The sequence below is a fragment of the Lissotriton vulgaris genome, chromosome 1_2 (assembly GCF_964263255.1).
Source record: "Lissotriton vulgaris chromosome 1_2, aLisVul1.2, whole genome shotgun sequence".
NCBI classification, from domain to species: domain Eukaryota; kingdom Metazoa; phylum Chordata; class Amphibia; order Caudata; family Salamandridae; genus Lissotriton; species Lissotriton vulgaris.
Window position 1 is genome coordinate 353,548,918 of NC_141686.1, and position 14,300 is coordinate 353,563,217.

General features: G+C 45.4%; 2 protein-coding genes across 5 annotated transcripts in view; one reads left to right on the forward strand and one right to left on the reverse strand.

Moving 5' to 3' along the window:
• Positions 1–14,300, reverse strand: part of LOC147736795 (uncharacterized) — a 119,927-nt gene that overhangs the window by 93,629 nt on the left and 11,998 nt on the right. The window lies entirely within an intron of this gene.
• The window catches only part of LOC147736796 (uncharacterized), a 104,051-nt gene that overhangs the window by 42,108 nt on the left and 47,643 nt on the right, over positions 1–14,300 (forward strand). Inside the window, exon 3 of one of the 4 annotated variants that reach the window (XM_086953478.1) lies at positions 9,950–10,026. The exons of the other annotated variants lie outside the window; for them this stretch is intronic. The gene's annotated coding sequence lies outside the window, so the exon portion shown is untranslated. The remainder of the gene's footprint in view (positions 1–9,949; positions 10,027–14,300) is intronic. 4 annotated transcript variants of the gene reach the window in all.

Consider the following 14,300-nt stretch of genomic DNA (forward strand, 5'->3'; position numbering starts at 1 on the left):
TCCATTAATCTTAAACAAATCCTGATTGAACTGCATGGCTAACTGTTTGGCATTTGGGTTTCCCTTTAAGGCGACAAAGTGAGCCATCTTAGAGAAAGCTTCCACCATTATCAATATTGAACTGTATCCCTGACTGGAGGGCAAATCCACTATCAGAACCATGGTGACCGTGTGCCATGGGTGAGGAGGAGTGGGTAAGGGTTATTACAGCCCGTGAGGGGCTTGCCGATCCGACTTTCCTCGTGCACAAGTCTTGCATCCTACTACATATTGTTGAACATCTTTTGTCAAGCTGGGCCACCAAAATTGTCTCTTAAGTAATTCTTCCGTATGAGGAATTTCAGAATGACCGGCCAAGGGACTGTCATGGCAGTCAAACAAAGCTTGCTTTTGGAGTTCACAAGTTGGCCAATACAATGTGTCTGCGTGGTAAGGCAATCGCTGGCGAATCTCTCTCCCAGGACCTTCTTCAACCCATTTTCGTATTTCCTCAAGCGTAATTTCTTTCCTGATCTTTTCTTCTATTAATTCCTTCAGTGGCCCCAATTATTTTGGTTTCAGGAATGATTTGCAGCTCGTGCAAACAAGTTTTTTTCACTTCAGTATCAATTCTGGATAAGGCATCCGCCTTTCCATTATTCTTGCCTGGTCGATTGGTGATGACAAAGTCGTAGTCAGCAAAGTATAGGGACCATGGTAGTTGTCGAGGAGCCATGGTTCTGGCTGATTTCAAAAATTGCAAATTCCTGTGGTCCGTAAATACTGTCACTACATGATTTGCCCCTAAAAGATTGTGTCTCCACTCCTGAAAGGCATCCTTGATGGACAATAATTCTTTTTCCGTAATAGTGTAGTTGATTGCTGCCGGAAGTAGTTTCCTAGAATGATATGCTATTGGATGCAACTGTCTGGTATCTTTATGCCGCTGTGACAAGACTCCTCTGATAGCTTTCTCTGAAGCATCAGTTTCTACGTAAAATTGTTGACTTGGATCAGCATGTAACACTGGTGCTGAGGTGAAGCTTTCCTTGCAAGACTGAAATGCTTCTTCTGCCCTAGTAGTCCATTGGAAAGGAGTTCTCTTTTTTTAAAGTCTGGTGATTGGTATGACCTTCTGAGAAAAATCCTTAATGAACCTCCTGTAGAAATTGGCAAAGCCAGTAAAGATTAGTACTTCCTTCACAGTTGCTTGAGGAGACCATTCAAGTACCACTTCAATCCTTTTTCTTGTCCATAGTCTGACCCTCTGGAGCGACGATGAATCCTAAGAAATCCACTGATCTTACTCCAAAGGCCCATTTCTATAACTTTGCGTACAAACTGTTTTCTCTTAGACGCTGTAAAATTCTTTTGACCTGTAACTGATGCTCCTCTTCGGTAGATGAATAAATCAAAATATCGTAAATTTTTTACAATTGCACATTGATCAATAAATCCCTTTAACACGTCGTTGATAAAGTATTGGAATGCCGCGGGGTGTTGCAGAGACCATATAGCACTACCTGATATTCAAATAATCCATATTTGGTTCTGAAGGCCGTTTTCCACTCGTCTCCTTCACGCACGCTGATAAGGTGGTACACACCCCACAAATCTAATTTCCTAAAAAATTTTGCACCTTTCAGTTGATCCAGTAAAACTGAAGTCAAAGGTAAGGGATAACGATTCTTAGTAGTTATTCTATTCAGTGCGCGAAAGTCAATACAAGTCCTTAATTCGCCATCCTTCTCGGGAATGAAAGAGTGGCGAAGAGATTGGAGACTGTGAGGGTTGGATGAAACCATTTTCAAATTTGTTTTGCAAATAGTGCTTCAAATACTGATTTTCCTTTTCAGTGAGGGCGTAAATTCTGATGCACGATATATTAACTCCTGGTTCCAGATCAATTTTACAGTCATAAAACCGGTATGGCAGTAGTTTTTTTGCCTCTGTTTCATTGAACACATCGGCGAATTCTTGATATTCTTCCGGGAGTTTTGCAGTTTGAACCGTACACACCATTAGCTTGTTCTCGCACAACTGGGAGGCTGGACTCCTTCTTGTTTTCCACCTTTTCATGACTGCAATGTTCAGTGCAATACTAGGAGTCTAAAACCACAGTTGAGTGAGGAAGATCTGAGCCTTTTGGGGTCTCCTCTAAAACGTTCTGGTGGAGCTAGGGAAATGACCGGGGCAAAGGAATGCACTACTTGTGTTGTACTACCTGGATTCAGGTTTGCACTGGTACTTGTCGTAGCTGAACTAGAAGTGGAATGGTGAAATTTAGCCCCAGGACCCTCACTCTTCAACTTGACTGCCAATTCTAAGGTTTTCCTCTTAGAGGCTTCAATTTCAGTTTTTAGGGCCATATTCTCCTCTCTAACCGCCATTAACTCCTGCTGTATTACTTCTATAATTTTCCCCAGATTCTTCTAATCATAACGTTCCGCCATTCTGCTTGGGTGAGTTCACTTCTTTGGCACATCACTCTGCCAAGGCCCTACTTGTATACTCACTGTCCTCAGTACACTCACAGGAGCAGAATGATGCGAGTTCCAAATTCCCCCTGCAGACCTCCACACGATTCCTCTAGTTACAAGCTCTCGCATGAACCCCACAGGGGATAGGGGAAGGGGACAGAGACAGAGAAGAGACTGCCTTGCTTCTGGGTTCACTTCTGCACCGCTTGGCACCCACTGTTGCTTCTTCTGGAGTAACACTTCTATGCGAACTGCAATTAAATAACATCAAATTAATAATCTCCAATAGTTACACTCTACTATTTAATAAATATATTAATATCCTATATAATTCCTCGTCGCACACAAGACGCTAGCTATCCTAACAAGCATTAGAAATGCAATCGGGCTCGGATTTATTTGAGTTTGAGCTAATGGCATTGTAAATGCCAATGTATTGTTGCTATGTGTTATGGAGTGTGTTCATGTGGTGTGTACTGCCAGTGATCTCCTTGAGAGTGTGAGAATAGTTCACCGTTACTGCCTGTGATGTCCTTCTTGTGAGTGTGAGAAGCTTGCACCTCTGCTGCCTGTGGTCTCCTTGTGAATGTAAGAAGCTTGCACTGCTGCTGCCTGTGATGTCGTTCTTGTGAGTGGGAAAAGATTGCACCTCAGCTGCCTGTGGTCTCCTTGTGAGTGTAAGAAGCTTGCACAGCTGCTGCCTGTGATGTCCTACTCACTACTCTACTCACTACTCTACTCACTACTCTACTCACTACTCTACTCACTACTCTACTCACTACTCTGCACTCACTACTCTGCACTCACTACTCACTACTCTGTACTCACTACTCTACTCACTACTCTACTCACTACTCACTACTCTGCACTTACTACTCTCTACTCACTACTCTACTCACTACTCTACTCACTACTCTGCACCCACTACTCACTACTCTGCTCACTACTCACTACTCTACTCACTACTCTGCACTCTCTACTCACTACTCTGCACTCTCTACTCACTACTCTACTCACTACTCTACTCACTACTCTGCACTCACTACTCACTACTCTACTCACTACTCTACTCACTACTCTGCACTCACTACTGTACTCACTACTCACTACTCTACTCACTACTCTGCACTCACTACTCACTACTCACTACTCTGCACTCACTACTCACTACTCTGCACTCACTACTCACTACTCTACTCACTACTCTATTCACTACTCTACTCACTACTCACTACTCTACTCACTATTCTACTCACTACTCTACTCACTACTCTGCACTCCCTACTCTGCCTTCCCTACTCTGCCCTCCCTACTCTGCCCTCCCTACTCTGCCCTCACTACTCTGCCCTCACTACTCTGCACTCACTACTCTGCACTCACTACTCTACTCACTGCTCACTACTCACTGCTCTACTCACTACTCACTGCTCTACTCACTACTCACTACTCACTACTCTACTCACTACTCTACTCACTACTCACTACTCTACTCACTACTCTACTCACTACTCACTACTCTACTCTACTCACTACTCTACTCTACTCACTACTCGCCACTCACTACTCACTACTCTACTCCTCACTACTCACCTACTCACTACTCTACTCACTACTCACTACTCTGCACTCACTACTCACTACTCTACTCACTACTCGCCACTCACTATTCCTTACTCTACTCCTCACTACTCACGACTCACTACTCACTTCTCTACTCACTACTCTGCACTCACTACTTTACTCACTACTCTACTCACCTCACTACTCTACTCACTACTCTACTCACTACTGACTACTCTACTCACTACTCTGCACTCACTACTCACTACACCACTCAACCATGGTCCACATCTCAGCACAAACTGCTTCCACAACCCATGGAGTGCCACCGATTTAGAGAGGAATCATGGTAACCACAAAGATCTTGCTGATGTGAACCCCCACGCCGCCCCCCACTTCCTCCTCCGCGGAAACAGGCCTTTTTGAAGCACCAGAATGGTCTGTGCCGTCCCAAACTCACGCCAGAGAGCCATCAACTAACATCAACTGTGATCCCCTCCACCCAAAGTTCTATATTGATCTGGCAATCGTGGTATGCAGGATAAATAAAATAAAGGAAATAGTGGGGGGGGGGGAGAAGGGGAGGTCGACAACCAGCGTGGCAGAACAGCTGTAATAAAAAAGCAGTGTGTGTCAGGGAGACAAGCAGGGGCTGAGAGAGGAGATGAGTGAGAGAGAAACAAGAGAAGGCGAAAGAGCAGAACAGTAATATGGAGGGCAGCGCGCAGGCAGCTGAAGAACTGCATTAAAGCGAAGAAATGCGAAGAAAACAGAATGATCAGGTGGAGTTCGCGATGCAAGAATGAACTTTTAACACCATCACACATGTTCTTCTTTGTGTGAAAAAACAACCGCAGCCAATGTATGTCTGGCTAATTCCCCAATCTATACAAGGTAAACTACGGACATAGCACTGTAGCCCGCCCGCCTCACAAGTATTGCCCCGAAGGGGTGTGCCGAAAAGCCCCACGTTCGCTAGGCTTCTAGGGAAAATACGGCAGCCAAGTCAGCGGCAAGGTGACTTCATTTTGCTTGTCAACGTGCTTCTCTCCTGCCACATGTCACTCACTGAACGCTTCTATGAGCCCAGATACATGCAGAATGAAATACAGTGCATGCGAATGTCATACATAAAACACGCAAATTGTCATGAAAAGTGTGCTGTTCGAACTTGTTCACTTATCAGTGGCTTCCAAAAGGAGCCGGCCACGGGTAACTCATTTTGCATGCACTCTTTACAAACAATTTTTAAAATCCTGCGAGATTTAACGAACGAGACACTAGCATCATGCTATGCCGTGTACCTGGAAAGGAGCTTCATTTTACCCCTCGTGTGTGTGCAAAGTATCACCCGTTCAAGACGCACTTCTCTGAAGACGAAGAAAGACAGTTAAATAAGAAACAAAGACACAAAACCACTTGTTTCTCAAGTGCTCCGGATCTCCGATGAAACCACCATGTCCACCATTTTAGGTTGTCAGGAGCCCTCGCCACAGTGCCAATATGCTGCAGGCAGCTGAAGAAAAGGCGCACCAGCCCTGTCCTGTTGAGCACTTGAGTGCCCGGCAGTAAATATTTGCTTTGGCAGATGTACAACAGGCAGGAGCTGCCATCAAAACATCAATGGCGCCCACAAGATACAAATGGTAACAATAGAACATGACATCAGGTGATCACCAGCTTCACGCGATGCGCTTTCAGGTACGCAGATCACAAATTTGGCCCGAATGATAGCTCAGCTGCATGACGCGCAAGCCTAGTCCCATCCCCCAAAAGTAGAGTTCGATGATGATTGCAGTGTATTCAGCCTGTCATCCTTCTGAGGCCGATTACATGAGTACCAGTTTCTTTTGATTGAACCTAAGTAAGCGCCTCGACGCGTCTACACCATGGTATTCAACGCTATAGACATATAAGGCAATAAAAGTCTGTCCAGAGGGACTTCAACAGAGAGAAAGCCAAAGGCATGCTATACTACCTCGACTAAGCAGCAGCAGTGGCAGACCATCATAGCACTACTACACACACACACTTGGTGCAAGCCTTAGTCCAAAACGACCGCCATCACATCGAGGTCACGTTTAACGCAAGCAGTCGCAGTTTTCCTATCACTCAGATTTATTTCGAGACCCAAAGAAGACGGCAAGCTCTGCTCCCGGCCTCCTTGTGTATGCATACTGCGCATAGCTCTCTGCAGAGTGTGTTATGACAAAAGTTAAACACACCAGCCAGTGGCTAAACAAATACCCACCTCCAAGGCCGTATCACTAGTGAACGTTTGGTGCCTCAACCAGTGAGCCCAGTAACACTCACTGCAGCCACATGACCATCAGGGAGTCCCACTCCCATGGCCCGTGAGTGAGAAGCCATCCGTGCAATGCACACGGAACCGCCCCGGCCACATCAAAGTGTCTGCTGTGCCGAGCTAGGGGTGGCATAAGCGCACTCCAGGCGGGGTATTTTAAACGGGCATTAAGCAGCAGCCCGGACGCTATCCGAGCCATGCACGAATCGCCTTTGGCTGGTCATGCCGCGACACTTTTGGTGTTAACATATTCAAGTCTCCAAACGCAAGCCGGAGACTCACGATTCAAGGCATCCCCATAACTGGTATTTCGAAAGTTGTTGAATACATCGCTTATTTGTGAACACCAATTAGCACACTCTCCGCGCATCTGTGCACATTCGGTTATGGACAACACAATAGAGAAACGAAAGCGTAGCATTAATAGTGCATCTAAACATAACATGCTAAACGACGCAGCTATGCGTCAAATTAATCCCGAACACCAGTTTTATTTTAAATGCGTCCTTCAATCAAGAGAGACCTGCGGAAAATCACCTGGGGTTGAGGAACAGCAGAGACACAAACCACGGCTCTTCGGCTGCGCTTGTCAAGAGCGACGACATCCCCCCGGGCCGAGGTTGGTCTGTTCGAGCCGGTTTTGCATTGCTTGCTCGCTCCAGCAAACTTTTTACTAAAGTTTCATCTGCTGGCGCGTTCCCTTTCGAATGCAACCTTCCCAATCCGCGCGATTTGCTAACGCATTATTCCTTCAAAATCTAACCAAATGTAACCCATAAATGTGAATTCAATAAGGCCACAGGGCATACAGGACATTTGTTCAGGCTATTGACTTGCTCGCGTGTCCCACGGAAAAGAAGGAAATGGCGCCCTTTGGAAATGAGACTCTTCAGGAAACACAAGAACTACAGTGTGGACGAGCATGTATGAGTCATCTTCTGTGAGCCTCGCCTGCTGCCTCGTGAGCTCGCATCATCTGGATTGCATTACACGGGCACTCTGACAGCTCCTAATTAAGATGAATCACTCTCCCGTGCTCGCTCGCGAACAGAAAATGCCAACTCGGGCACGCGTACATTGCATACAGCCTATCACGTCAACGCTACTGAATACACAGCACAGCGAAGACGAATCACTAGGCAGATGCCAGAAAAATCTAAGGAATGTCCCAGCCGGAGTCCTTTCTCAAACTTTTTTTTTCTAAATACTAAAGAGCTCGCAGCTCCTCCTACACTACGTGTAGGGGAGGCCCGAGCCCTAACAAGCTCCTCCTACACTACGTGTAGGGGAGGCCCGAGCCCTAAAAATGAACTGGGCTATACTAAACCCTGACTAACTAAGAAAATTCCTGAGCTCTCCTTCACTCTCAACCCATTGGTGAAGTGCATGGCTTTGAACGCTGCCAAAGCACCTCACTGCTGATCAGCCTGTGACGACTAGACCGGCAACTTCTGAGTCTTTAACGCGCGCACGCAATGATCTCTCAGATCACTGCAGGGGGCTCGTTCAAATGGCAACAAAGCATAGCTCAATCTGCGTCCCCCAATCCGACTGCGATAGATTACAGCCACACAGTGTAGGACGGGGATCCTTGACAACATCTAACAGCGCTATCTAGCGCTATATGTATATTCTCATTTTCAAACAATCCCTTTCCCAAGAACAGATGCGAACACATGTGTCGACACCCATTCTTTGGAAGGGGATTGCTGGAATCTTTAAATATGGAGAAGCGTCTCCATTTTGCCGATACTCCCCCGAGCTTTGCTTTGCAGTACAGCGGTTACGGCATTCTTGTTCGGAGATATATATATATATATATATATAATCTCCTACTGGCGGTCACCAGTAGGTAGTTATAGTTAGGACCTTGTTTCTATTCAAAAAGCGTTTTTTCTATTGCCAATATCTTTGACACCGAATGACGAATCTTCGCGAAAAATTTAAAACTAATGGGGCGGTCCGGTCAGTTTCTGTCTTGAAAGTTTCTGCGTGATTCATCAAGCGGGGCCGAGCAAAAAAGGGGGGACCCAAAACACGTTTTCACCATGTTAATTACCATATGAATTTTGGAACTTGCTACAGCCCGAACTGCTGAACGGAATAACACCAAATTTGGCAAAAATGTAGTTCTTGGTTCAAAAAGCAACCTTTTTTTTTTAAATGGTGTAAATCCGTTCAGAGTTCCTGAGAAATTAAAAAGATTCAAATATCGATATCTGAGCACCGAGGAGGATTTGTGAATCCTCCCGAGAACAAACATAATTGGGATTGGCTGCCAACACTTCAAACTAGAAAGTGTTGGCAGCCATCTTGTGACTCGGTTGAACCGAGTCACAAGAAAACATTTAAAAAAGGATAAAAAACAAGAAAAGGAGGAAGGACAGAAACACCATGACCCCCTAGGCCTGCTCAGGGGTTCCACTGGGATCCCCAGGCCCCAAAAAAGTATTGTTTAAAAATGTTCAACCAAATTTGTGCTGTTTGTGCAAATCCAGTTGAAATAATAAAAAAAAAAACAGAAGCAAAGGCTACAGTGCTTTGTTTTCCTTAAGCTCCCGGGTGGGCCAGGTCCTGGGGGCAATTTATTATTGGTATGCGGGGGCCCCGCTGCCCCGGAGACCGCAACCTCCCCGAGGCTTTCTCTCAGCTTGTGGCACCTGAGGGGAGGGAAGTGACTGCTTTTGCATAGCTTGAATTGCTCATTGCACACAGCACATAGACCGGGGGTGTGCTTAGGTGCCTCTGGGTTTCTTGCAGTGGCGGCTGATCCATTAGGGTGTTACGGCGCCACCCCACTGCTTTCTCACAGTGCGAGAAGCAGAAAATAAAATGGTATTTTGAATACCATTTTATTTTCTGCTTCTCGCGCTGCGAGAAAGCAGAAGGCATGGATATGCCTGGTTGGGGGTGGGTATGCCTGGTTGGTTATGCCTGGTTGGGGCCGGGCAGGTGGGTGAGTCGGGGAGGAGTGGCTTGCACCACTCTGAATGCCCTGACTGTTTGGACGGCCCTGGGGCCGACCAGCGCAGTCATGCACACTCGCCATTTTCTCTATGTAGGCTCCGTGCAGCCTACATAGAGAAAATGGTGTCCCTACTGGTGCATGGCTGGGCACTGTCCGGGACTCCCCACCAATCGCAAAGCTGCCATGGCAGCATTGTGATTGGCTACAGGAGGGGAGGGAGCATGCCTGTTCCTCTGCCTAGGAGCAGAGGCGGCGCAGGACTGGTCAGGTAGGTTTTATTTATTTTTATTTTTATTTCCACCCCGCGGTAACCCCAGTGCATAACGAATAGTTTCTTACCTGTCGGTGTAGTTTTGCAGCTTGAAGATCTTTCTGGATTCACTATGCTGTGCATATTCCGCAATCTGGTGGTTGGGTTCGGACGGAATCGTAGTCTTTTTTTTCTCTTTTTTTTGTTGTTGTTGTAGCCCAGGTGAGCGTTGACGTCCCACCTTCTGGTGTACCTTCGGTGACGTCGGCATGCTTCTGGCGGAAGCTACCACCCTTGGGCGCCATCTTCGGATTCTTTTTTCTGTCTCTTTTGTCTTTTCTGCTTGTAGTGAATCCATGGCTATGTATTGTTAATCTTCCTTTTTCCTTTTCCACCTTCTTTTCCAGCCTCATCTTTCTGGCGGAGGCGGTGGGTTCGCTAGTGAATCCAGAAAGATCTTCAAGCTGCAAAACTACACCGACAGGTAAGAAACTATTCGTTTTGCAGCGTGAATCTTTCTGGATTCACTATGCTGTGCATAGATTTTGTAGCGATTTTTGTTACTTTTGTGGCGGCTGGGTGGAAGATGAGCGTTGGTTGTTGAAAATATGTTGAAGCACCTTTTGTCCTACTTGTGCTTCCTTGTTCATTTTTCCTTGTTCATTTGAACATCCACGCAATAGTGCTTAGTGAACGTGTGCACTGAAGCCCATGTTGCCGCCAGGCATATGTCCTGAATTGGTGTGTTGGCCAGAAAGGCAATTGTTGCTCCTTTCTTCCTGGTTGAGTGGGCCTGTGCCCCTCCTGTTAGCTTCTGGCCCGCTTGCTTGTGGCAGAATTGTATAGTCTGTGCGATCCATCGAGCTATGGTGTTTTTTGTCACTAGTTTACCCATGTAACTGTTTGCGAAGGATACGAAGAACTATTTTGTCTTCCTGTGTCCTTTCGTCCTTTCAATGTAGTGCATCACTGCCCTTCTTGCGTCTAGAGTGTGGAGTGCTCTCTCAGCGCTTGTAGTGGGGTTTTGGAAGAAGCTAGGGATCTGAATACTTTGATTCATGTGGAACCTTGACACCACCTTCGGCATGAAGTGCGGGTCCGTTCTCATTACGACCCTGTCACTGTGTATCTGAATGTAAGGTTCCTGTAGTGTTAGAGCCTGCAGTTCGCTCACCCTCCGTAGCGATGTGATTGCTACCAGAAAGGCAGTTTTCATAGTCAGCATTTGCAGTGATGCTTTGTGGATAGGTTCGAAAGGTGCTTTCATGAGCTCTGTTAGTACTACCTTCAGGTTCCAAGCCGGTGGTGGCATTCTTTTTGGTGGCGCTATTCTTTTCGCCCCTTCCAAGAATATTTGCACGACCTGAGATGTGAAAAAGCTTCTCCCTGTTTCTCCTCTTGTGTATGCCACAATCGCTGCCAGGTGTACCCTTGGCGAGGATGAGCTTAGTTTAGCCTTTATTAGGTGCGTGAGGTACCTTAGCACCGTAGATTCCCTTGTCAGTTTTCTGTGTAGTTTTTTCTTGCGTCACCACTGAGTGAATCTTTTCCATTTTGCCCATAGCATTTGCGTGTGCTGGGCCTTCTTGCCCCGTCGCAGCACTCTCAGGGTGCTCTCTGGTAGTTTTAGATGTGCGAACTCTAAGTCCTCAGGAGCCAGGCTGAGAGGTTGAAGCTCTCCGGCTCTGGGTGTAGAACTGAGTATGGACCTACAAAACAGGGCTGACATTTTCTATTTCCTCTGAGCCTCAGATTCTTAGTGCTCAACCTCACCATATCTCTCTCCTGCAAATTTTCCCCTGGTCTCTTCTTCTTAGTCGCACTTAATCTGTAATGTTCTTTCACTAGAGCCAAATTTCTAGTTGCTGATTCTTGAACTTTTGATAGATGTTGAACTAGATCTTGTACGGCAGGCACCATCACCTCTTGAAATGCTACAGAAAAGTTTAGGTGCCGCCCATAATTTAAATAGAAAGGGGAAAACCCTGTGGAAGCATTTTTAGCATTGTTGTGTGCGAATTCAGCTGCCCAAACGAGATCTGGCCAATCACCTTCCTGATCTAACAGAAACAACCGTAAGTATTTTTCTAATTCCTGATTGATTCTCCCTGTCTGACCATCAGTTTGTGGGTGAAAACTTGTGGAATACCTAATTTCTATGCCCTGCTTTCTAGTAAAGGCCTTCCAATAATGGGACAAGAATTGAGATCCTTGATCAGTAATCAGAATCTTAGGGATTCCATTAATCTTAAACAAATCCTGATTGAACTGCATGGCTAACTGTTTGGCATTTGGGTTTCCCTTTAAGGCGACAAAGTGAGCCATCTTAGAGAAAGCTTCCACCATTATCAATATTGAACTGTATCCCTGACTGGAGGGCAAATCCACTATCAGAACCATGGTGACCGTGTGCCATGGGTGAGGAGGAGTGGGTAAGGGTTATTACAGCCCGTGAGGGGCTTGCCGATCCGACTTTCCTCGTGCACAAGTCTTGCATCCTACTACATATTGTTGAACATCTTTTGTCAAGCTGGGCCACCAAAATTGTCTCTTAAGTAATTCTTCCGTATGAGGAATTTCAGAATGACCGGCCAAGGGACTGTCATGGCAGTCAAACAAAGCTTGCTTTTGGAGTTCACAAGTTGGCCAATACAATGTGTCTGCGTGGTAAGGCAATCGCTGGCGAATCTCTCTCCCAGGACCTTCTTCAACCCATTTTCGTATTTCCTCAAGCGTAATTTCTTTCCTGATCTTTTCTTCTATTAATTCCTTCAATGGCCCCAATTATTTTGGTTTCAGGAATGATTTGCAGCTCGTGCAAACAAGTTTTTTTCACTTCAGTATCAATTCTGGATAAGGCATCCGCCTTTCCATTATTCTTGCCTGGTCGATTGGTGATGACAAAGTCGTAGTCAGCAAAGTATAGGGACCATGGTAGTTGTCGAGGAGCCATGGTTCTGGCTGATTTCAAAAATTGCAAATTCCTGTGGTCCGTAAATACTGTCACTACATGATTTGCCCCTAAAAGATTGTGTCTCCACTCCTGAAAGGCATCCTTGATGGACAATAATTCTTTTTCCGTAATAGTGTAGTTGATTGCTGCCGGAAGTAGTTTCCTAGAATGATATGCTATTGGATGCAACTGTCTGGTATCTTTATGCCGCTGTGACAAGACTCCTCTGATAGCTTTCTCTGAAGCATCAGTTTCTACGTAAAATTGTTGACTTGGATCAGCATGTAACACTGGTGCTGAGGTGAAGCTTTCCTTGCAAGACTGAAATGCTTCTTCTGCCCTAGTAGTCCATTGGAAAGGAGTTCTCTTTTTTTAAAGTCTGGTGATTGGTATGACCTTCTGAGAAAAATCCTTAATGAACCTCCTGTAGAAATTGGCAAAGCCAGTAAAGATTAGTACTTCCTTCACAGTTGCTTGAGGAGACCATTCAAGTACCACTTCAATCCTTTTTCTTGTCCATAGTCTGACCCTCTGGAGCGACGATGAATCCTAAGAAATCCACTGATCTTACTCCAAAGGCCCATTTCTATAACTTTGCGTACAAACTGTTTTCTCTTAGACGCTGTAAAATTCTTTTGACCTGTAACTGATGCTCCTCTTCGGTAGATGAATAAATCAAAATATCGTAAATTTTTTACAATTGCACATTGATCAATAAATCCCTTTAACACGTCGTTGATAAAGTATTGGAATGCCGCGGGGTGTTGCAGAGACCATATAGCACTACCTGATATTCAAATAATCCATATTTGGTTCTGAAGGCCGTTTTCCACTCGTCTCCTTCACGCACGCTGATAAGGTGGTACACACCCCACAAATCTAATTTCCTAAAAAAATTTGCACCTTTCAGTTGATCCAGTAAAACTGAAGTCAAAGGTAAGGGATAACGATTCTTAGTAGTTATTCTATTCAGTGCGCGAAAGTCAATACAAGTCCTTAATTCGCCATCCTTCTCGGGAATGAAAGAGTGGCGAAGAGATTGGAGACTGTGAGGGTTGGATGAAACCATTTTCAAATTTGTTTTGCAAATAGTGCTTCAAATACTGATTTTCCTTTTCAGTGAGGGCGTAAATTCTGATGCACGATATATTAACTCCTGGTTCCAGATCAATTTTACAGTCATAAAACCGGTATGGCAGTAGTTTTTTTGCCTCTGTTTCATTGAACACATCGGCGAATTCTTGATATTCTTCCGGGAGTTTTGCAGTTTGAACCGTACACACCATTAGCTTGTTCTCGCACAACTGGGAGGCTGGACTCCTTCTTGTTTTCCACCTTTTCATGACTGCAATGTTCAGTGCAATACTAGGAGTCTAAAACCACAGTTGAGTGAGGAAGATCTGAGCCTTTTGGGGTCTCCTCTAAAACGTTCTGGTGGAGCTAGGGAAATGACCGGGGCAAAGGAATGCACTACTTGTGTTGTACTACCTGGATTCAGGTTTGCACTGGTACTTGTCGTAGCTGAACTAGAAGTGGAATGGTGAAATTTAGCCCCAGGACCCTCACTCTTCAACTTGACTGCCAATTCTAAGGTTTTCCTCTTAGAGGCTTCAATTTCAGTTTTTAGGGCCATATTCTCCTCTCTAACCGCCATTAACTCCTGCTGTATTACTTCTATAATTTTCCCCAGATTCTTCTAATCATAACGTTCCGCCATTCTGCTTGGGTGAGTTCACTTCTTTGGCACATCACTCTGCCAAGGCCCTACTTGTATACTCACTGTCCTCAGTACACTCACAGGAGCA